The sequence below is a fragment of the Siphateles boraxobius genome, unplaced genomic scaffold (genome assembly GCF_051911475.1).
Source record: "Siphateles boraxobius isolate OS27281-9 unplaced genomic scaffold, OSU_SipBor_1 94, whole genome shotgun sequence".
NCBI classification, from domain to species: Eukaryota; Metazoa; Chordata; class Actinopteri; order Cypriniformes; family Leuciscidae; genus Siphateles; species Siphateles boraxobius.
Window position 1 is genome coordinate 773,058 of NW_027509224.1, and position 22,913 is coordinate 795,970.

Here is a 22,913-nt window from a genome sequence, read left to right on the forward strand (position 1 = left end):
CATCTCTGCTTTCTCATCCATTTTCGGCAGCAGTTCGTTTCTTAATGAATTTATTGCTTGCAATATAGCTGACTGCCCCGAGCTCGTGCTTTCCGCTGGTTCGCTAGCTTTAGCAGCCTTCCTCAGGTCCGGCATATTTATAAGCGGCTCAACTCGATAAACAGAATAAAAAAAAATGGCTTCAAACAACGAAAAAAGTGTCTTGTTGACAAATTTTAAGGTTCATGTGGGAGAGCTCAGTTAGACACGTCTACATCTCTTCGAAGCCCAACCGGAACTACCATGTTTATATGTTTGTATGTATTTTTTGAAGTGAAAGAGAATTTTACTTCTCTGACCAGATAAGTTGCCTGAATAATACGTCAGTAACACAAAATAAACTAGGAGAGCACCGAAATGTCAGCCACCAAATATCTTCAGGCAAGAACGATTCTTATTTTATTTCATGCAGCGTAAATTTCAATTGATGAAGGATAATGTATTGACAGTAACAAGGCTGTGCCAGTTGAGACTCATGCAGCCCGTTTGTGTGTGAGAAACTCTCGTGGAGAAATCAAAACAAATGAGCACAACAGAACACACAAAGAAACTCTCAAACTCACAGAAAATGTACTGCGGTAAAACTCTTTTATATTTATAACATGATATAGAGTGCCGTTTCCCCCGAAACCCATGTATTTTACTGTAGTAACCATTTTAGTGCAAACTTACAACCAGTGGTCAACAGTAAACAATACTTGACAAAGACACATGGCAAACATGAGAGACATGTAATTGAGTTTTTATTCCAAAACTCAATTACAATTTAGTACAATTAATTGTATTTAGTTGTGTTATAGGCACTAAAACAGTCCAGTACTTTATAGTCAAATCATTTTTTTTTAGTTTGAATAATGAAGATTTCTGTGCCACCCCAGACTGGTTGCTGGCCCCTGCCTGCCACCTCTACAGAAATATACTGGCTCTGCCACTGCCCGAGAGACAGACATAAAATAAACACAGAACATATATCTCTATTATAGGAAAATGCACAAGTCACACACATCATCTGATTTAAATAGAAATATGAACATGAATTTTCCTGCTCCTTCAAATTTGATATGATTTTAACGAAACACTAAAGTTCACTTTATCACTTCTCTTTGCCTTTGTCACTTTGACTTTGTTTGTTGTGTGTGTGTGTGTGTGTGTGTGTGTGTGTGTGTGTGTGTAGAGCTTAACCAACATCTTGGAGATCAAAATCCCAGAAGGATAGTATATGCACTTTAATTGGAGATCCCAGAAGGACAGAAAACCCTTAATCACTAGTAAACCTCATGAACATGCGATTAGAAAAGATCTAACAGGATCAATTCTTAAGAATATGTAATTTAAGGAAAGGATCAAATTATTAATATAGTTTCACAAAATGCAATGTTTTAGTGAGGGATTGCTGTTAAACATATTGTTACTGAATAGTTTATTTATGCCCCTCATTGTGTATTAATTAGCTAATTATAGACCTTTCACACAATAACCGGAAATATGTAATCGTTGCGGAAGCGGAGTTTCTGTCAAGCGTCAACACATCAGAAAAACATACCCGAGCAAGAGAAAATAGATCATAGAGTCTACACAACTTCGAAAAAAATGAAACTTGTCATGGTCCGGTTGTTGATGACTTTGCAAAATGGTGTGGTGATGCTCAATGCTTGTCTGCAGCTGAATGTCTCTAAGACCAAAGATATGATTATTGATTTCAGAACTGAAGCTCATTCTTCCCAGTATACGTTCATTAAGGGTGAGAAGGTGGAGTGTTTGGAAAGTTATACGCTCACCTAAAGGATTATTAGGAACATCTGTTCAATTTCTCATTAATGCAATTATCTAATCAACCAATCACATGGCAGTTGCTTCAATGCATTTAGGGGTGTGGTCCTGGTCAAGACAATCTCCTGAACTCCAAACTGAATGTCAGAATGGGAAAGAAATGTGATTTAAGCAATTTTGAGCGTGACATGGTTGTTGTGCCTGACGGGCCGGTCTGAGTATTACACAATCTGCTCAGTTACTGGGATTTTCACGCACAACAATTTTTAGGGTTTAGAAAGAATGGTGAGAAAAGGGAAAAACATCCAGTATGCGGCAGTCCTGTGGGCGAAAATGCCTTGTTGATGCTAGAGGTCAGAGGAGAATGGGCCGACTGATTCAAGCTGATAGAAGAGCAACTTTGACTGAAATAACCATTCGTTACAACCGAGGTATGTAGCAAAGCATTTGTGAAGCCACAACACGCACAACCTTGAGGCGGATGGGCAAATAGGAAAAAGAGGCTACAATTTGCTAGAGCTCACCAAAATTGGACAGTTGAAGACTGGAAAAATGTTGCCTGGTCTGATGAGACTCGATTTCTGTTGAGACATTCAGATGGCAGAGTCAGAATTTGGCGTAAACAGAATGAGAACATGGATCCATCATGCCTTGTTACCACTGTGCAGGCGGGTGGTGGTGGTGTAATGGTGTGGGGGATGTTTTCTTGGCACACTTTAGGCCCCTTAGTGCCAATTGGGCATTGTTTAAATGCAACATCCTACCTGAGCATTGTTTCTGACCATGTCCATCCCTTTATGGCCACCATGTACCCATCCTCTGATGGCTACTTCCAGCAGGATAATGCACCATGTCACAAAGCTTGAATCATTTCAAATTGGTTTCTTGAACATGACGATGAGTTCACTGTACTAAAATGGCTCCCACAGTCACCAGATCTCAACCCAATAGAGCATCTTTGGGATGTGGTGGAACGGGAGCTTCGTGCCCTGGATGTGCATCCCACAAATCTCCATCAACTGCAAGATGCTATCATATCAATATGGGCCAACATTTCTAAAGAATGCTTTCAGCACCTTGTTGAATTAATGCCACGTAAAATTAAGGCAGTTCTGAAGGCGAAAGGGGGTCAAATACAGTATTAGTATGGTGTTCCTAATAATCCTTTAGGTGAGTGTAAATATTTAGGGACTATTATTGACAATAAACTGTGTTTTGACGTGAATACCAAAAAGAAGTCTGTCTTATTCAACAGTTATGTCCTTAATCATGCTCTTAGGTAGTGACCTTTTTTTTGCACTCAAAGTTCTCTATTCTGTTCTCGCCATAGACCAAAGATGAAGAACAATTGATACAAATAATAATATTAAGATTATTTCCGGTCACAAATACGGAAGTTGTGTGAAAGGTCTATTGCCACACTTACATGGTCTCATTAGGTGAGCCAGAAAATTTCTGCACGCCTCAAAGACTCCGAACTAAAGTGCACAGCGAATCCATACAGGAAGGTATACTTATATATTGAGGAAAGTTCATTACATTGACTTTTCACTAGGCAGATGAATGAAGAATCACTATTCCTTAGCAGTACAACCACCACCTTTTGTTGTGTTCTTCTCACCATTTTTCTAATGACTGCTTCCTGAACTATGCAGTTTGATGCAGGTCAGTGTTTTAATGGAGAAATAACACAGTCACATCACAAAATATTATAAATATTATTTATTACGTAAAATAATAATAATAATAATAATAAATGACAGTGCATGAGAAGAGTATGTTAGCTTGAGTTTTAGTTTTTTTTAAAACTGTTAGTTTTGAATGTTAGGAACATGTTTACTGTAAAGAACTAGTAGAAAGATGTCATTTAATTATGTTATTTAAAAAAGCAATACATTGCTCATTACTCAGAAATATATAATTCCTATGACTGCTAATGAATATGCTTTTGCTTTCAATGCAATTCCCTCTGAAGTGTCTTTTCTGTTGCAAGGTTCTACATTTCTATGCTTATGTACTTTCTCATTCAATGATCGGAAATGTGCTATTCTGTAGAGCAACAAAAACATAAAAATAAAATATATATAAATTAGAGCTCTCTTCCAGAAAGAGATAATGACAATTCCTTATGTAATACCATACTGGAATAATATTGTAGAGAATTTACTGTGGGAAAAAGTATGGTCTTTGTCTTATAAGTATCTGCTTACCAATAAAGTAAAATAAATAACATTTAAATTAATTCACAAATGTTACCCAACCAAAGCCTTTCTTATTTAATATAAGTCAGTCATTGAAGTGAATTGCTGTTTTTGTCACTCTCCTGAGGAAGATGTCTTTTACTTGTTTTGGCAATGTGCCAACATAGAGAAATTATGGTTTGTTAATGTTTATCCAATCTTGATTTGTAAGTGAGCTTTCTTTCTGTTTCAAATATGTTTTCTTTAGTTTGTTTGATTACTCAAAAGAGAAAACAATACAAATTACATAATTTCCTACCTGCAAAATTGTACATAGGCTACATACATTCTTTCATAGAACGCCAGCTTTACAAATAGAGCCTGTGACGTCATCAACAGTCTCGCGCTCGCAATACAACACTGTTCAGTTCAGTGAGAATCTGAGCGTAAGCGAAGGCATTCCCTGCGCAGTCCAAACGAGAGTTTAAAAGCTCTTAATCATGAGAACAACTTGCGTTTCTCCTGCGCTGGAATCAGTGGAGCTCAGCATTAGCGGTCTGGTGTCAGCAGGAGGAAAGATCAGCGACACATTAGGAGCAAACCAAGAGGCTTCTTCTGCAGCAGCCGCTTTGGAGGACAGGCCGACAGGTCTGACACAACATCATCATATGAATGAGACACCATTCATTACTGTTGTTTTACAAACTCTATCTGGTGTGTTGGCAGCGGCGCCTGCTGGAGACTTTTAATGGGCCGGCCAGAGGGGGACAGTAAAAAACCTAGAGTGTTAACCTGCATTTGTAATTAATTAAATATCTCTACTTTATAACCCACAAAAAATACTTCTACTTTATCAAACCCACAAAATTAAATTAATTTCGTTGATGTAATTTTTCAGGTTGATATGTAGATTTAATTACATTTTTGACTTGCATGAAACCTGTTAATTTAGATGTTCTTTAGATGTGCACATTGTTTAGGAATGATATATTAGTCCGTGATATAAATAGTCAGTCTGACATTTTATTTTTATTAGTATTTTTATGTTTTTAATTTTTTACTGTTTAATTTTATCAGTGACATTTTTGAAAATAGTCATTTCAATGACTGACTAATAACCTTTGTGAAATTACTGAACCTAAACAAATTGGAGCCTGATGAAAATGCTAATTTAAAATAAAAATGATTTTATTTTAAAATCACCCCCCCCACACACACACACATAGGCTATATTAGCTGATTGTTCACACCGACAGTCATCATGTTTAAGGCAATTTCAAGTTTGATTTAAGGGGCTGAGTTGTTTATTTACTTTTTAATTAGTCGTTTTTAATTAACGCCATCATTATCTTCATTCATGCCGAAACGCGCACTAAAAGTGGGATTTATCACGCAAACCAATCATATTCAATCATAGCGCGATGAAGGCGTTTTTAGATTTACTTAATAATCAACAGAGTTGTAAAAACATTTAAATTACACATAAAAAGGCATTTTTATATAATATTTTTAATAATAGAATTATGATTATATTCCAATTTGTTGAAATTTAAAAATTTAAGTTAGGCTAATTAATTTAACCTTTCAATCAGTGAAAGGTTCACTCTATGAACGCAATAAGCATTTTCAAAAACGGTACAATGAGATGACAACATTATTCTTCTCAGCCTTCAAACATCGAACATCGGGACATGTAAAAGTGTAAAAGTATTAAAGGTGCTGTATGTAACTTTTTTACTCTACTAAAGCATAAAAATAGCAATATGATTAAAAATATTCAGGAAACATGCCAGGTTCACATACTCGGTTCTCTGAAAAACCCTTTTACGGCGAGTTATTTTACACGTTCCATGTTGTCTGTCGGTTTTTGTTTTGGTCTGTGTGATCTCGCCCACTGCCAGTTCACCCAATAGTATTTCACCCAATAGTAATTTTAGCACAACGCCAAAGGGATACCTTTATGAACCGGAGTATACCAATGCCGAACTTCAACAGATGGAGATAGAACGGGAAGAGAGAGATCGAGAGGACGGAGATGAAGTTGTCCAAGTTGATGCTGGGCCCACAGCTGTAGCAAGAGCAAATTGTACCTATATCCCTATATACTGTTTTTATATTAGACATCTTTTCACGCGTTTTCCACTGGAGTCTAAACATCAGCTTGTTTACCGTACAGTTTAGACATGGGATCATAAAGTTAGTAAATAGAGCTTACCCGTGGTAGTACTGGTACAGCAAAACTCTTTAAAATCAGTTTTTTTCTTTTTCCTCCTTGGCTTGGGGATGTAATCGTCTTCGCTGAAGTGAGCACTGCACACACGATAATCATTGATTCTGGATATTTTAGCTCCCGCAGTGTAGCCGATGGCAACCAGCCAAAGCTGTCTCGTAGCTATATCCGAAACAGGAAAACGATGGAATCTGAACGGTGATCCCGGCACATTCTTGTGGTCACAGCCTGGAAATTTACAAGTTCGCACCATCGTTCATTTTCTACTTTTTACGTCGTTTCGTAATCGATTGTGTAAACACTATGGAACAGCTGATCAGAACGTGCGCACTGTTGACGTTGACAGCAGCGCGGATTGATAGAAATGGAAAGAAAATAGTGCCGATTAAAACTGAGGTATGAATTTTGAACGGCGTGTTTTTTGTGTGTTAAATTAATCAAGCTTTGAAACGCAAATCATTTTTTCACGTAAAAACGCACAGTTTTGAGGCCCCGGAAACTAACCGGGAGTACTTTCTTGAAAAACTTCCAGCGGCCAGAACTCTGACCAGTGTGTGACTAGTGTGTATGCACTATAGTGCTGGTAAGGATTCCATACAACTTCATGTCTTAAATGGGCGAACTAACCATTTAAGCAATTACTGCCACAGACCATGAATAACCCCTATTATTCCTGCAGAAATATTACAGATGTGTTAAATATAGGCCTATCACTTATACATGTCTGTATAATTGTAACACGTTCCCTTAATCAGAAATGTTCATTTACTGGAACATTGAGTGATAATATTTCAAAGTGATTCATTTTGACAGACAATAAATATTATATTTTCCTGCTTTAGAATCGCTCCAGTAAACACTGCTAACAGGCACAAGAAGTGAAAAGGGGAGACAATTATATTTTAAAACATCTGTGTGAAAACAAACCTGGAAAGAGACGTGAAGATTTGGAGAGAAAAAGAGAGATTCTTAGTGCATTCCAGTGAATTATTAATGGGATATACTGTAAATTGAATTGGGAGAGCAGACCACAAATGCCCGGTATATGTTGTCCTTTTTCATACAGCGGAAAACAAAGCAAATAATCAGAAAATAAAAATAAAATAATCAGAAGGAAAAGAATGCAGAACCTTAAAAGAGCTCTTGCCACAGATATTCTTACATTATTCTTTTGAAGTTTGAACATGAAGGAAATTATACAGCTCATTCAGGCAAAATTATGGATTATTTGTAGAACAACCTTATGATTTGACTTTCAATCTTTTTGAGTGGAACTTCCCCAAACCGGAAGAGCCTCCTGTAATATAAAACGCAGTAGGCTTGTTAGGAAAAAGGTGGATTCATTGAATAAGTGCATTGGGTCTGAAAGAGACAGCAGCCTAATAAACTTGCTGCTCTCTATGTGTGTGTAATGTTAATCAAACAACAGAAGACAAAATCACCCACAGCTCTTGACTGAATAAGTTTTATAGCTTTAATAAGGATTAATCTATATTTAATTCATACAGTGAAGACTTTGCAGTGTAGATTACTTTATCCAATTTCTATAGTATTGTAGTGATCTTTTTCTTTGTAGAAAAGTTAGAAGCTCAGACCAGGAGACGGTGGAAGTTTTCCAAGCAGAAGTTCTTTATTGCTTGTCGGTAGCTGCAGTCATTCCAATATCGTCTAACTAAGGGAACTTTACATTATAGTTTATATACATTTCAAGGGGGAGGGATTACATTGTGAGGAACAAAGCATGTAAATGAGCTGAAACATGAGAACAGAACGGTGCAGGACTTCTCGCACTGAGATAAGAACTCCAAGACAAATGGTCTCAGTAATAAAATAGCAGGTGTTCAAACTTGCTCAGCGTGATTCTTCACCCGGTAAAACAATGAGGAAAATTGAGTTCCTCTGGAAAATTATTTATGAATGTACATACTGTATTTGTTTGGCCCTTGATGGTCACGTCAACTGATAGTTTTGTCCCGCCACTTTTAAAATCCCTGCTATGCTCCTGACTAGAGGGTGCACACATTATATTATATCGTCTTTCTCGTCTTTCGTTTTTTTTTTTGGTTGTGAGGTATAATTTTTTGGCAGTAGTTGTTGCAGCATGGCTTTCATGTCTGACTCCATTTTGATAATGATTTTCGCGGCTACAAAGTGCACTGGGAAGCCGCCGCCTTCTATATTATTGGTGGTTGGCATTGGCATATCAGCTAGGTGCATTACCGCCACCAACTGTTTACAGGTGGAGCACGTCATTCAGCAAACAGGAGAGCATAAAGATGAAGGGCAACTAGAATTGAGTTAAAAATTAAAATAGTTTATTTATTAAATTATTATTATTATTATTAAATGTCATTTTGTTGTGTTGTTGGGTGCAATAATCAATGAAAAATGAATATGCTGTATCTGGAATTTTAATTTCTAGAAAATATTCACATCATTAACTGTATATTCATGCATTATAATATTCATGCATCATTGCACCGTAATGTCACTCTTTACATTGTCGTCTTCTTGGCGCTGGCTAGGCAGAACTGCGGATCGTACCACACAAGTCTTGTACATGACCATTCATCACATAGTTATAGGCATCTAAAGATTTATATGCCCTCAGTTTCTCTTTACCCTTGGTTTCTCTATCGGATAGGTGTAGAAGTCAGGCCACTCAACCGGAGGTAGCCTAGCGTTAACGTTAATCCTGTCAGATCATCCATTCATTGAGTGAGCGTGTAGGCTACGGGTCAGCCAATCAGGTTCCGTTTGTTAAAATTAACTTTTGCTAAAAACAATCGCGGTCCTGGACAGTGAGTGACCTTGCACATTAAGATAAAATCGGATTTTCTCCAGTCATTGTTAAAAAACAAGCTAACAAAACTTGCAAACTAACGTTAGGGAAGCTGCCAGAGGGATCGTTCTGCAACCACCTAAGCTCCGCCCACAAAAAACGTCACCATGTTTACCAACTGAAAAGGGCTCTATAGTGATTTTGTTTCCCATTTTGTTTTCCGTGACCCGCGGTAATCCTGAAAAAATGTCAGCTTTTAAAAGCTTCAAACAAAAGGTTTTATTTTGATTTAAAAATATATTTAGTTACAGTCATTAAATGTATTACTCTCTCTATCTTTCTCTTTTTTTAGAAAAGAAAAGAAAAATGAAGAAATGTATCTGTGCATTCTTCAAAAGAACATGGCAGGCTTTTAAATGCACCACCCTTTGTTGCAGCCAAGGCAATAAAGGGAGCCCTCTTTGGCCACATCCCGTCACAGATCCATCCCACCTCGAGCAAATGGATTGCCAAAGTCTAGATGATCCTCAGCCTGGTCCATTTGGATTTGAGGCGGCCGAGTGTCAGGATTCAGATGATCCTCAGCCTGGTCCATTTGGACTCGAGGCAGCCGAATGCCAGGATTCAGATGATCCTCAGCCTGGTCCATCTGGACTTGAGGCAGCCGAATGCCAGGATTCAGATGATCCTCAGCCTGGTCCATTTGGATTTGAGGCAGCCGAATGCCAGGATTCAGATGATCCTCAGCCTGGTCCATCTGGACTCGAGGCAGCTGATTGCCAGGATTCAGATGATCCTCAGCCTGGTCCATCTGGACTCGAGGCAGCTGAATGCCAGGATTCAGATGATCCTCAGCCTAGTCCATCTGGACTCGAGGCAGCCGAATGCCAGGATTCAGATGATCCTCAGCCAGGATCTTCCGATCTCGAGCCAGTTGCTCATCCAGATCCAGATCTAGATGATCCTCAGCCTGGTCCATCTGGACTCGAGGCAGCTGATTGCCAGGATCCAGATGATCCTCAGCCTGGTCCATCTGGACTCGAGGCAGCCGAATGCCAGGATTCAGATGATCCTCAGCCAGGATCATCCGATCTCGAGCCAGTTGCTCATCCAGATCCAGATCTAGATGATTCTCAGCGTGGTCCATCTGGACTCGATGCAGCCGATTGCCAGCATTCAGATGATCCTCAGCCTGGTCCATCTGGACACGAGGCAGCTGATTGCCAGGATTCAGATGATCCTCAGCCTGGTCCAACTGGACTCGAGGCAACCGAATGCCAGGATTCAGGTGATCCTCAGCCTTGTCCATCTGGATTCGAGGCAGGCAAATGCCAGGATTCTGGTGATCCCCAGCCAGGATCATCCGATCTCGAGCCAGTTGCTCATCTAGATCCAGATCTAGATGATCCTCAGCCTGGTCCATCTGGACTCAAGGTAGCCGAAAGGAAGGATTCTGATGATCTTCAGGCTCGTCCAACTGGACTTGAACCGAACCCAGACACAAATTTACCAGATCCCAAGCCAGCTAAAAGTGAGTCTACTGTTATTGTTACTCTGTATGTGTTGTTTATTTTCCTCTTGTCAACTTTTTCTTGTTCTCCCCAGATGGATGTATGCAATGTATGCAATGTTTATGTATGCAATGTTGTCTGAATCTAGTCCTCTTAATCTTTTTCCTTGTCATTGTTTGCCTAATTCTTTGTTTATAGAAATATGTTGCATGCTTTGCTACTGACTATTTATAATCACTTATGTTCACATGTGTGTAATCACACAATCATGTTTTGTTTAAATGTTTTTTTCAGGGCCATTTTACCTCTTTTATGAAGTTGGAGAGATGCTGGGATCAGGATCCTTTGGCAGTGTCTTTAAAGGGACCAGAATAAATGATAGCCAGCAGGTAGAATCAGTCGTACTGTATTCATCTTATTTTCTCTCTTCTGTTGTTTTTTCCCATTCCTAATATTTTAATAAATACGGCTATGATTTGTTTTGCAGGTTGCCATCAAAATCATTCACAAGAGGGCGAGTGACCGTTTCATTCATATTGTAAGCTGGCTTAATAAATATATCTAAATATATACAAAATTCTGAGACCACAATTGGCAGGAATGTTTACATGCACTGATTTTTGTCAATTGGAACTAATCCAATCTGATTTTAGATTATGAAAGTTCTGTTTATAAACAGACTATTTGGGTGCATGTACGTAGATTTAGCAAATGAAAATCTTTTTAACCTGGAAAAAATATTTGAAAAAATGTAGCTTTAAGACTTTTGTAAAAAATTGTAATCCAAAGAAAAGTTATGAAGTAATAATACATAAACTACATAATTGTGGTCTCAGACTTTTTGAACCCCACTGTATTTCGATACGAATTATACATGGGTTTATAAGATTACCCATAGGCAGCTAACCTTATGTTTAACTTCTTTGTAGCCTGGTTCTTCCAAGCCAGTTTTTGCCGAAGTGGCTCTAAATCTGCTGATGCAAAAAGCTCCCAGAAGCCAACACTTTCTACAAATGTATCAGTGGTTTGACGAACCAGAACGTTGCATCCTGATTTTAGAACATCCACATCCCTGTGAGACTTTGCAGGAGTTCATTTGGCACAATGGAGGTCACTTAGATGAAACTTTAGCATGTGGTCTAATGCTCCAAGCAGTCCTTGCAGTGAAAGACTGTCTGGACCGGGGTGTCTACCATAATGACATCAAGATGGATAACATATTAGTCAATACAGAGACGCTACAGCTCAAATTGATAGACTTCGGCTGTGGATTTCTTCTAAATTCTGGATATGTAGGCACCAAATTCAGAGGTGAGTTGGCTTTTTTTTTGGTTGCCATAGAAATAATAATATGATGGCAGAGTGCGTAATCTTATGTGGAGTGATCATATATGATCATGTATGATCCTTTCACCAAACTCTGGGTTCAAGAACAGCTCCTTAACGTTCTTCCAAAAGCACACTATGGGAATTAACTGATTGGATGCTATTATAGATTTGAATGTTATCAGAAAATAGACTAATGATTCACTGAGGACTTATGCAAATGAAGTGTTAGCTTAACTCTAAATCTCTCTTTCTTGCATGGACAGGACGACTCAGCCAACGCAAGCCCTATGCGGACCCTGCAACAGTCTTGTCTCTGGGTGTTATTTTGTTCAGGATGGTGAATGGAATTCAAACTATCATCACTGTAATTGAAGATCTGAAATTTGTTGTCAATGTGTCCAAAGGTGAGAGAACAGCACTACCAATAACACACTGACAACAACATCATTCAATGCACACACAAATACTCAAAACCAAATCAACACAAAATCAAATAAGATGATAAATTAGCCAAGTGTAAAACACAGCAAACTATTTTCATACATGGCAATGTTTGTGATTCACATAGTTGTAAAGCACATGATTAACCAGTTCCTTTGTCAAAACTTGTTCAGAATGCAGTGATGTGATAAGCCAGTGCCTGCAGCGTGATAGAGCGAAAAGAGCAACATTAGAGCAGCTGTTAGGACATGAATGGTTTCAGCAGGTGGATGGATTAGGAGCAGCACGGGAGTGTAGGCCTGTCCAAGCCTCTATAGGGGCCCTTCACAGATTCATTCCCCTTCAGTGAGGACCAAACATTGTGCCAAACAGAGTGGGGAAGTAAGTGCAAAAAGGAGGAAATAAGGTGCAAATACAGTTTAAAAAAAAGAAAGAAACAAAAACATAGTCACAGCTATATCACCCTGTTGCCCAAGATTGGTCACCCACTGAAGCTAAGCTGGGTTGAGCCTGGTCAGCACCTGGATGGGAGACTCCTGGTAAAGCTAGGTTGCTGCTGGAATAGGTGTTAGTGAGGCCAGCAGGGGGCGCTCACCTTGTGGTCTGTGTGGGTCCTAAAGCCCCAGTATAGTGACGTGGACACTACACTATCAAAGAGCACCATCCTTCGGATGAGACGTTAAACCGAGGTCCTGACTCAATGTGGTCATTAAAAATCCCATGGCACTTCTTGTAAAGACTAGGGGTGTAACCCCGGTGTCCTGGCCACATTCCCTCCTTTGGCCATTATCAATCATGGTCTCCTAATAATCCCCTTTAATTGAATTTGCTCTATCACTCTCTCTATTCTCCACCTATAGTTCATGGGAAGAGCGAACTCGTGCCGTTGTACTGTGGCTCATTAATAGTTTCGAAAAGCAAACTTAGCACAAAGTAGATTTAATTAGAGCAAGAAAGGAGCAAACTTAGTTCAATGAAGAAAATGTGCAAACTTAGTTAAAAAAAATTGCACAAACCTGGACTTTTAAATAAATAGAGAAATGAGAGCATTTGTGGCTCCTCTGTAAGGCAAGGCAAGTTTATTTATATAGCACATTTTATACACTATGGCAATTCAAAGTGCTTTACATACAAAGGAATAAAAAAAAATCACAAAATAAAAGGAAAGATAAACCAGTTATTCAAAATGCTTTACATAGAAAGGAATTAAAATAATCACACTATGGCAATTCAAATAGCTTTGCATAGAAAATAAACAAAATAAAAGCAAGGGAAATTAAAACAGTTATAAAATGAATTAGAATCAAATTAATTAAAGTAGTAAAAAGATGATACATAGAATACACTTCTCATAACTCCGTGTGTATCTTATTTTGCATATAGTTTTACTCTGACACTGTGTCTGTGGTGTTTATTTTGTGCTCATAAGAATTCCATTTGTAGTCTCAGATGGACCCTTCCTCCCCTCTAAAATCGGACAGGAGGAGCTCTAGGACTGACTCACGGGGTAACTTCGGGTTCACTGTGACACGTCAAGCTCACTACTCCAACACAGACCCAGGTCATCAGCATTGTTCCCCAATTTTGTGCTCTCTTACCCAATTCTCAGTGCCATTTGAGTTCAGTTTAGAATCAAAAGGATGAATGCAGTGCAATCAGTCGGCCATTTGTTATATTTTATAGTAAGCGATTTTAATAGTTGCTCACCACGTGTAACGTGAAGGGCTTGGGCCCGAAACGTTACACGTGGTGAGCAACTATTAAAATCGCTTAGGAGCATTTTCTGGTGTGCGGGCCATTGTTTACTTTTGCAACTACCTGTCTGCCCAGCACCCAGTTTTATTGTTTTGGATGTGCGTGCTGCACCCTTTGAACTCTATACTGTGAAATTACCCATGTGGATTGTACTGTGTCAGTGGTGATCTTTTGATGCGCCTAAAAAATCTATTTGACGTCTCCAATGGACCCGATTTTCCCCTAAAATCGGACAGGAGAACTAGGACTGACTCACGGGGTAACCTCGGGTTCACTGCCCCATCAGTCCGCACCCCAAAAATCCATTTGTTCGGAAGCTCTAGGAATGGAGTCAATCCAGTCCGCACCCCACAGAACCTCGAGTTTAATCACGTCAAACTCACTACTCCACCACAGTCCCAGGTTATCATTATCGTTTCATCTATCAATTTCTCCAATTAAGTAATTTATGTTTGTCCCTTACCCAATTCTCAGTGCCATTTGAGTTTAGAATCAAAAGTAGAATGCTGAAATAAAATACAGTGTAATCACTCGGATGCACAGTGGCACAGCACTCATTCAGTAAATGCACAGCTAAAGAGATGTGTTTTGAGTCTGGATTTGAATGTGACTACTGTAGGAGCACATCTGATCTCTTCTGGAAGATGGTTCCAGCTGCGGCTGGCATGGTAGCTAAAAGCAGACTCACCATGCTTAGAGTGAACCCTTGGTATTTCTAGTTGATGTGATCCTTATGATCTGAGTGATATGTTACGTTTATATTTAGTAAGCATATCTGCAATGTATTGAGGTCCTAGGCCATTTAATGATTTATTCACCAGTAATAATATTTTAAAGTCAATCCTAAATGTAACTGGGAGCCAGTGTAAAGACCTGAGGACTGGTGTGATATGTTCATATTTTCTGGTTCTGCTCAGAATCCTGGCAGCAGCGTACTGTATGAGCTGCAACTGTCTTATGGAAACAAAGCATCTAATTCTTGCAATATTGTTGAGATGATAATATGCTAATTTAGATATTGCTTTGACATGACTACTGAAATTAAGGTCTGACTCTAGAGTCACACCAAGATTCCTGACTTGATTTTTAGTTGTTTGACCCCTAGCGTCAAGGTATGCGTTCACCTTGAGAACTGTATCTTTGTTTCCAAATGCAATGACTTCAGTTTTGTCTTTGTTTAACTAAAGAAAGTTTCGGCACATCCAACTGTTTACTTCATCAATGCATTGGCACAGGGAGTTAATTGGACTGTAATCGTTAGGCAATAGGGCTAAGTAGAGCTGTGTGTCGTCTGCATGGCTGTGGTAAGAGATTTGGTTCTTTTTCATTATTTGGCTCATTGGGAGCATGGACAGGTTGAATGGGAGTGGCTCAAGAATTGAGCCTTGAGGGACTCTGCATGTCATGGATTTCCACTCTTCTCACATAATGGTCTCACATAATAACCTCTCCCTTCTAAGTATGACCTGAACCATTTTAGGACTATCCCAGAAAGCCCGACCCAGTTTTCCAGCCTGTCAAGAAGTATGTTGTGATCGACAGTGTCAAATGCAGCACTGAGGTCGAGTAGTACAAGAATTTATGTTTTAATGTATCACTATTTAACCAAATATCTTTTATTATCTTCATGAGCGCTGTCTCTGTGTTGTGATGTGGTCGGAAACCAAATTGAAAATTGTCAAAGTATCCATTTGAGATTAAGAATTTGTTCAGCTGATTCATGACAACCTTTTCAATGATTTGAAAGGAAGATTTGAGATTGGTCTGTAATTGCTCAATATGTTGCTATCAAGATTGCTCTTTTTCAGGAGGGGCTTTTCAACTGCAGTTTTAAGGGATTTTGGAAAAGAGAAGTGAAGAATTTACCACTTCTAGGAGATCTGCTTTTAAGCAGTTTAACACACCTTTGAAAAAAGAAGTGGGTATTGTGTCAAGGGTGCAGGTTGAAGGTTTAAGGTGCGGTACTGTTTCTTCCAAAATTTTACTACTATTTTCTTCAAAGTCAGACATAGAATCTTTCTGAGGATGTGGTCAGTGCCACATGAGGATATGCTGTTCACCTTTCTGATATTTTTGATTTTCTCAGAGAAGAAAGAAGCAAACTCACTGCACTTGCTGTCTGAGAGCATTTCACAGGGAATCTGGTTTGGGCGGTTTGTTAGACTCTCTACAGTAGCAAAAAGAGTGCGTGTTTTGTTTCTGTTTCTGTTTATAATATTTGAGAAGAACGTCTGTCTAGCTTTGTCTAGTTCCACATTGAAAGCATGGAGGCTGTCTTGATAGATGTTGTAATGGACTACAAGTTTTATCTTCTGCCACATGTGCTCAGCTTTTCTGCATTGTCTTTTCATATATTGCACTGCTGTTGAGTTTCTCCAAGATGCTTTTACTCTGCCACTCTTCCTCCTGACTTTCACAGGAGCAATTTAATCTATTACACTCTGTACCTTTGAGTTAAAGGACTCAAGGAGAGAATCAACAGAGTCCGCAGATATGCTTGGTGTTAAAGATACGGCCTTCATAAATAGCACACTAGTGTTCTCATTTAAGCATCTCTTCTTGGCAGACACAGATCTAGCCTCATTAGTAGGAGAGATCAATATATCAAAGAAAATACAGAAATGATAAGACAGTGCTACATCCTTAATAACAATTGATGAAATGTTTAGAGCCTTACTGATAAATCTAGAGTGTGTCCACGATTGTGTGTGGGTCCATGTACATGTTGAGTCAGATCAAAAGTATTTAAAACAGTTATGTTCCCCTTCGAGGGAACTCGCGATGCGTCGATGATGCTTTGGGAACACTGGCTGTCTCAACTACACCAGAGGCCAGCTTCGAGGGGCTGGTTCCCTTGGTGGATTTTTCGGCAGCGCGGAAGCTACTGCCAAATATATCTCTATGGGTCTTGCAATTTGTAGTAAGAGGCAGATTCCAGTTTGGTTCTCGTCCTCCAGGCTACAACGGGGTGTTGCTCACGTTAGTGCATCCCGAGCAGGCTCTGGTAATGGAGCAAGAGGTAAAGGCCCTGTTAGCAAAAAAAGCTATAGAGCAGGTGTACTCACCCGACATTGCGTCGGGTCTTTACAGTTGTTATCTCATTGTTCCAAAAAAGTTTGGAGAACTGCGTCACATACTAGATCTTCCTCTGTTTGAGTGTTCGGTGCTGGAACTCAAGTCCAAGATGCTGACACTTAAACAGATCGTGACTAAAATCAGATCCGAGGACTGGTTTGTCACGATAGATCTGAAAGACGCACACTTCCATATCTCCATCCTCCTTCAGCACAGGAGGTTCCTGAGGTTTTCTTTCAGGGGCAAAGAACACCAATATCAGGCACTTCCTTTAGGTCTAGCTCTACCACCCTGCACATTTTAAAAAAAAGTTCGTAGATGCAGCTCTGGCCCTGCCAGGCTCTTTGCCATCAAGTTGCTATCTCAACAGATACTTCCCTCACCAGCTGGGGAGTGGTATTGGAAGGTCGCTCAGCTCAGGGCTTGTGGAGGAGTCATCATCTCTCTTGGCACATGAATTGCCTTGAGATGATGGTAGTCTTCAATGCGTTGAGAATTCTCTTCCCAGACCTGAGGGGCTAGCATGTGTTGCTCTGGAACAGTGACTGTTAGGCCTCAGGACAGCAGCGTCCAATGTGATACCCTTTGACCTGCTGTACGTGAGACCTTTACAGTGGTGGCTCAGGACCAGAGGGTTCTCCCTGAGGGGAAACCCACTTCGTACGATCAACATCCCGCTGCAGTATCCCCGTGCCTTGGTTATATGGAGGAAAATCTGGTTCTTGTCCCACAGACAACACGTTGGTGGCCTCTTATTTTGGTCCCTCAGGAAAATACGCTCTCTGAGGGAAGTGTATAATCCAGGGGGCCAGAGTATTGGAGCAGACACCCTGTCGAGGCAGGGGCTGAGGCCAGGGGACTGGAGACTCCACCCCAAGGTGGTGGAGCAAATATGGGAGTTTTTTACGGCCAGGCAGAAGTGGATCTGTTCACGTCTCAGTATACGACGCACTGTCCACTCTGGTTCTCCCTCACTCAACCAGCCCCCTTGGGGCTGGATGCTATGGTGCAGACGTTGCTCCCAGGAGTTCTGGAGTGTATCCGCTAGGATGGAATAAGCCTATTGCTAGTAGCACCACCCTGGCTGAGCCGAATTTGGTTTGCGGACCTAATTCTTCTCCTCGACGGCCCTCCCTTGTAGATCCCGATCAGGAGAGACCTTCCGTCTCAGGCAGGGATGCAATATTGGACCCCTGGCAGGGGATTTGGAAACTGTGGGTTTGACCTCTGAGGGGGGGCCCAACTCATAGAGAGTAGTCTCTCAACCGAGGTTGTTGAGACCATTCTAAGCTCCAGAGCTCCCTCTACAAGGAAACCTTATTCACTATTTGCAGAGTCTTTCACTTCTTGGTGTTACCAGCATCAGTGGGATCCGGTCAGCGTCAGTGGGATCCGAAAACTGTTCAGTAGACACAGTATTGAAGTTTCTGCAAGAATGCTTTGTATCAGGTCTATGTCCTTTCACGCTTGAGGTATATGTGGGAGCCATTGGTACTTTCCACGCCCTGGTGGGTGGTACATTTTTGGGTCGAGACCCCCTGATCACTCATTTCCTTCGTGGCACTTTGAGGCTGAGGGCTGCAACTTGCAGTAGGGTGCCGGCTTGGGACCTTGCAATAGTTCTAGAAGACCTATCTGGGGCTCCCTTCGAGCCCTTAGATTTGGTCTCAGAGAAGTTTCTTTCTCTTAAGACTATTTTCTGCCAGCTATCAGCAGAAAATTTATCAATGGAAAGAACTTAACAATTATAGTGACATGTTTGCTAACGAAATAAACCAGTTAAAAGCCATGTGTGTGGTGTGGCTTTTGTGTTCATGGTTAAGTTCTATTCTAATTTACATTCCCGCAGTAAAAAAAGTGTATTAGCGTGAAAATCTTGCCTATAAATAATGTTGCGCGCCGCCTTATTAAATTCAAATGATCAAACTCTCCTCTATTTTGCTTCGGAACTAATGTGGTCGGAACCAAAGTTTACAGGACTGCGTTCTCTGGAATCCTCTCAAACGGAGCACTTCTACATTCCGATTCGTTGCCGCCGAACCGTGTCATAGCTCATTACCATAAAGTTGACCAGATTTCAACTCTCCTCGCCGCTCTCACCGTCCAAGACGCGCCGCGCCGCCCTCGCCGAAGCTCGCCGCCGGCTATCATTGAAAATGAATGACTTCCGGACACTTTGACGCTCTCGCCGGCGGCGGTGTGAACGCACAGTTAGTGTTTGCGATTGTTTTAAAATGTGATTTTCTGTTTTATTTATATATTCCTGTGCATCCCTGTCTGTTTGTTACTTGCTGTCTGTGTAAGTTTATCCTCTATGTGCTGCCTTCTTGGCTAGGGCTCACTTATAAAAGAGATTGTAATCTCAATGTGATTTTATTCCCTGGTAACATAAAGGTAAAGAAGAAGTGTAGTGATGACAACAGGCTGACACTTAGGCATTTGAAATTTTGGCGATTTGGGTATTCTCGTTCCCAAAGCGTCATCGACGCATCGCGGCGTCGCAACCATCTCAGGTTACGACTGTAACCATAGTTCCCCGAGAAAGGGAACGAGACGAAGCGTCGCTCTGCCATACTTCCTGCATCCCTGTGATCGACTTGCTTCGCCAATTTTCTAAGCCAAAACCGGTTGCACCGGATGCGCTCTAATCTCTTCCTGGTCATGACGTCACCCGCCCATGACGTTCATTCCTCCATTGGACTAGTTGACATAGATGCTTCAGATGCATTCACGCAGGAAGCGTTCCCAAAGCGTCATCGAAGCATTATCTCGTTCCCTTTCTCAGGGAACTATGGTTACCGTCGTAACCTGAGACGATTTATTTTGCAATATTGGTTTCTGAATTATCTATGTGAATATTAAAAACCCCAGCAATAGCAAAACAGTCAAACTCTGAGGAAATTGTTGATAACAGTTCTGTAAAGTTCTCCGCAAAGACTGAAGAGTTTTTTGTAAAACGCGAGCAGCACCTTTTAACACAATACCCAGATATTCGAAAGACACGCAATTCCCAAATGATACTTGCTTACATTGATAGACATCTTTAAAAAGCACATCTACACCCCCACCTCTCCTACCCGCTCTGCAGACACTCGTAAAGTTAAGTTAGGAGGGGCTATTTCATTGAGGACTGTTGCACTGCAGCTTTCTCCTAACCGTGTTTCATTTAGAAGCTTAAAATCCAGGTTGTTTGTGGTTATTAAGACGTTGACTAGAAGTGTGTAGCAATGTTTAAGATTCAGGGAATAAAAAGGCGGGAACCGGAGAACATTTAAAGAATTTAATCACAAAATAAAACAAATACAAAAACAAAAGTATAAGCCAGCAGCCCCTCACGGACGACTGGCCACACAAAACAGAAACAAAACAAAACATAAAACCAGGCCTGTTCCTCTCTCGATCACCTCTGTCGTCGTTCCACCTTTTATGCTTCCGCTCCTCCGTGAGAGATACGAGACTGCCATCTGGTCCTCCTCCATGGGAGATATGAGACCGGTGCGTTGTGCAGGTGGCACTCATCAGTAATCACGCCACCAGCCTCGTACCATTCTTCCACGGCCCTCGGCCTCGTCCTGCTCGCCCCAAAGTGATTTATTTTTAAGTGATCGGATGTTTAAAAGTGCTAACTCGACACTATTAATATTTTCCCCCACAGCAATCTTAGTTTGCCATGTAATGGGCAACAAAAATTAGATTTGTTTGCTGTACGGCTTGGGAAGACCTTAGACTTTCTAGCATGTAATATAACAGAAATAGAGAAAGATACAGGAACACTGGGTTCCCGCTTGTTCTGTAAACATTTAAGAAAGTTACTGTTATCATAGCGGGGACCCAACACATACAGTATCATTGAGTGCTGGTATCAGTTTTTTTGGTTCACCTCAAGTAGATGGAGGAGGTTGTGGGCCCTGGCGTTGTGGCAGAGGCCGAACAGCTCTCATAGGAGGAGGGAGAGGGCGAGCTGAGCCTGCAGGCTTTCGTGGAAGCCCCTTTTTGGTTGATATCTGGGGGCTCGCAGATAATTTAGTTCCAGCATACACCAGTTCCTCCAATTTCTCTGAGAAGCTCAGAAGCAGGAATGCTGGAGAGAGGGATAATATGTCTGGTGAGAGGGGCTGTTGTTCTGGTGATACCGGAGGCTGTGATATGTTGTCCTGGTTTTCCTGGCTGTTTTCCAGAAAGTCATCCTTGGGTGCTGAAACTTCTAGCAGTTCTAATCCGTCACAGTCTGTCTGTGGTGAGCTCTGTGGCCAGGGCTCAGATGAGATTGTGTCCGTGAGCAGAGGTTGTTGTGGCTGCGTGGTGTTATCATTGTCCTTGGGTGCTGTGTCAACATGTTCATTCAAGTGCTGACGTGTGTCCTTTGTTCATTTATACTCTGTCCAGGTGTGTGTGACATTCAGGTTGAGTGGATTGGTACATACTGCTGAAGGGTGATGGAGGGAGAAGTAAATGTTGTCCTTTAGCACTCTTGCACCAAGTTTGTTTGGGTCGAGGCCATCCTGTTTAAACATTTGTCTCTGACTCCAGAAAAGATTGAAGTTGTCAATGAAGTTTACTCGTTTTATGTTGCAGGTTTTTTTTATTGTAATGTATAATACATGCAGCCATGTAATAAGCCCAAGCGACCGTGAGAACCGATTTGTTCCTCTTGCTGGAAGTGGTCCACTGATGAACGTCTGAACTGTCAGTCTTCTAATTGTTTCAAAAAGTTAATTGAAATCCTTAAGGAGTTCTGACTTCTCTTCTGAGTATAATTTCCCCCCACATGAATGATAAGTCGATTTGCAGTCTTATGTGTCATCAGAATGTTCTGAAGTTCCCTGTTTACATCAGACATTGTTGCTTGTGGAAGGCAGCACTTGGTTGTATCTAATGTTTCTGATTGGAGTCACCCACTATCAGAGTCCTGTGCTCGGCTACGCTCTGAGCTGAGTGCCGCTGTGTGCTTGACCTTGAGCGCCAGTTACCATCAGAGTTAGCTACTGGCTGACTTGGTCTGTGTTCGATCACATTCATCTCGTTTGGGGATTCCTCATCTACATTCATTAATACTTCAAATCTGTTCTCAAGATGTATAGGCGGTGGTAGGAAACTAGTGTTTGCAAGCCTTGTCAGAGCCGTATCTGGGGTAGAGGATGCTACTGCGGCAATATGTGATGCTCGTGACAATCTGATGTCTCTAGTGCATTTAGGTTTTGCTCCCTGTTTGTGCCATCGATTAGTGTGTTGATCAGTTATGGCTTGTTTCTCTTCACTCAGTATGGCCTGTCAAGGAGCACTAGATTCATGGGACTCACCGGCTGTATGCTGAGGGCATCCATGCGAAGGTCTGTTGTGTGTTCCGTCTGGTTTGGTAGTCCCGCAAGTAACTTTGTTTCAAGAATTGCAATCTTTTGTAAAAGTCTGTGGCAGTTTTTGCAGCAAGTAGATTCTTGAGGCATTTTCTTTCTTATCATTTTGAATGTAGGCAGCTGTGTTTTCCCTTCTCCGGAATGTAAGCTGATGGCAGTGGGAGGCTGGCCGGATAGGAAATCCGCTTTTTTGTAGTAATCTTACAGTCACAAAAGTTTCTAGTTTTAACATTGATGCCAAGCTATGTCGATTTAGCACTGTGCCGATTTGCTGAAGTTAAAATTAGAAGATAAAATATAAAAGCGATAGAGCAAAGTGCGGAGCAGTAAGCAAGAGCGTCCGAGCAGTATCTAAGCAGGAAGCAGGGGGAAAAAAAGGCCACATCTGCCTTTATGAATGTCCTACCAAAATATTAATCCGATTCATTCACAGGGCTCCAGACTGCG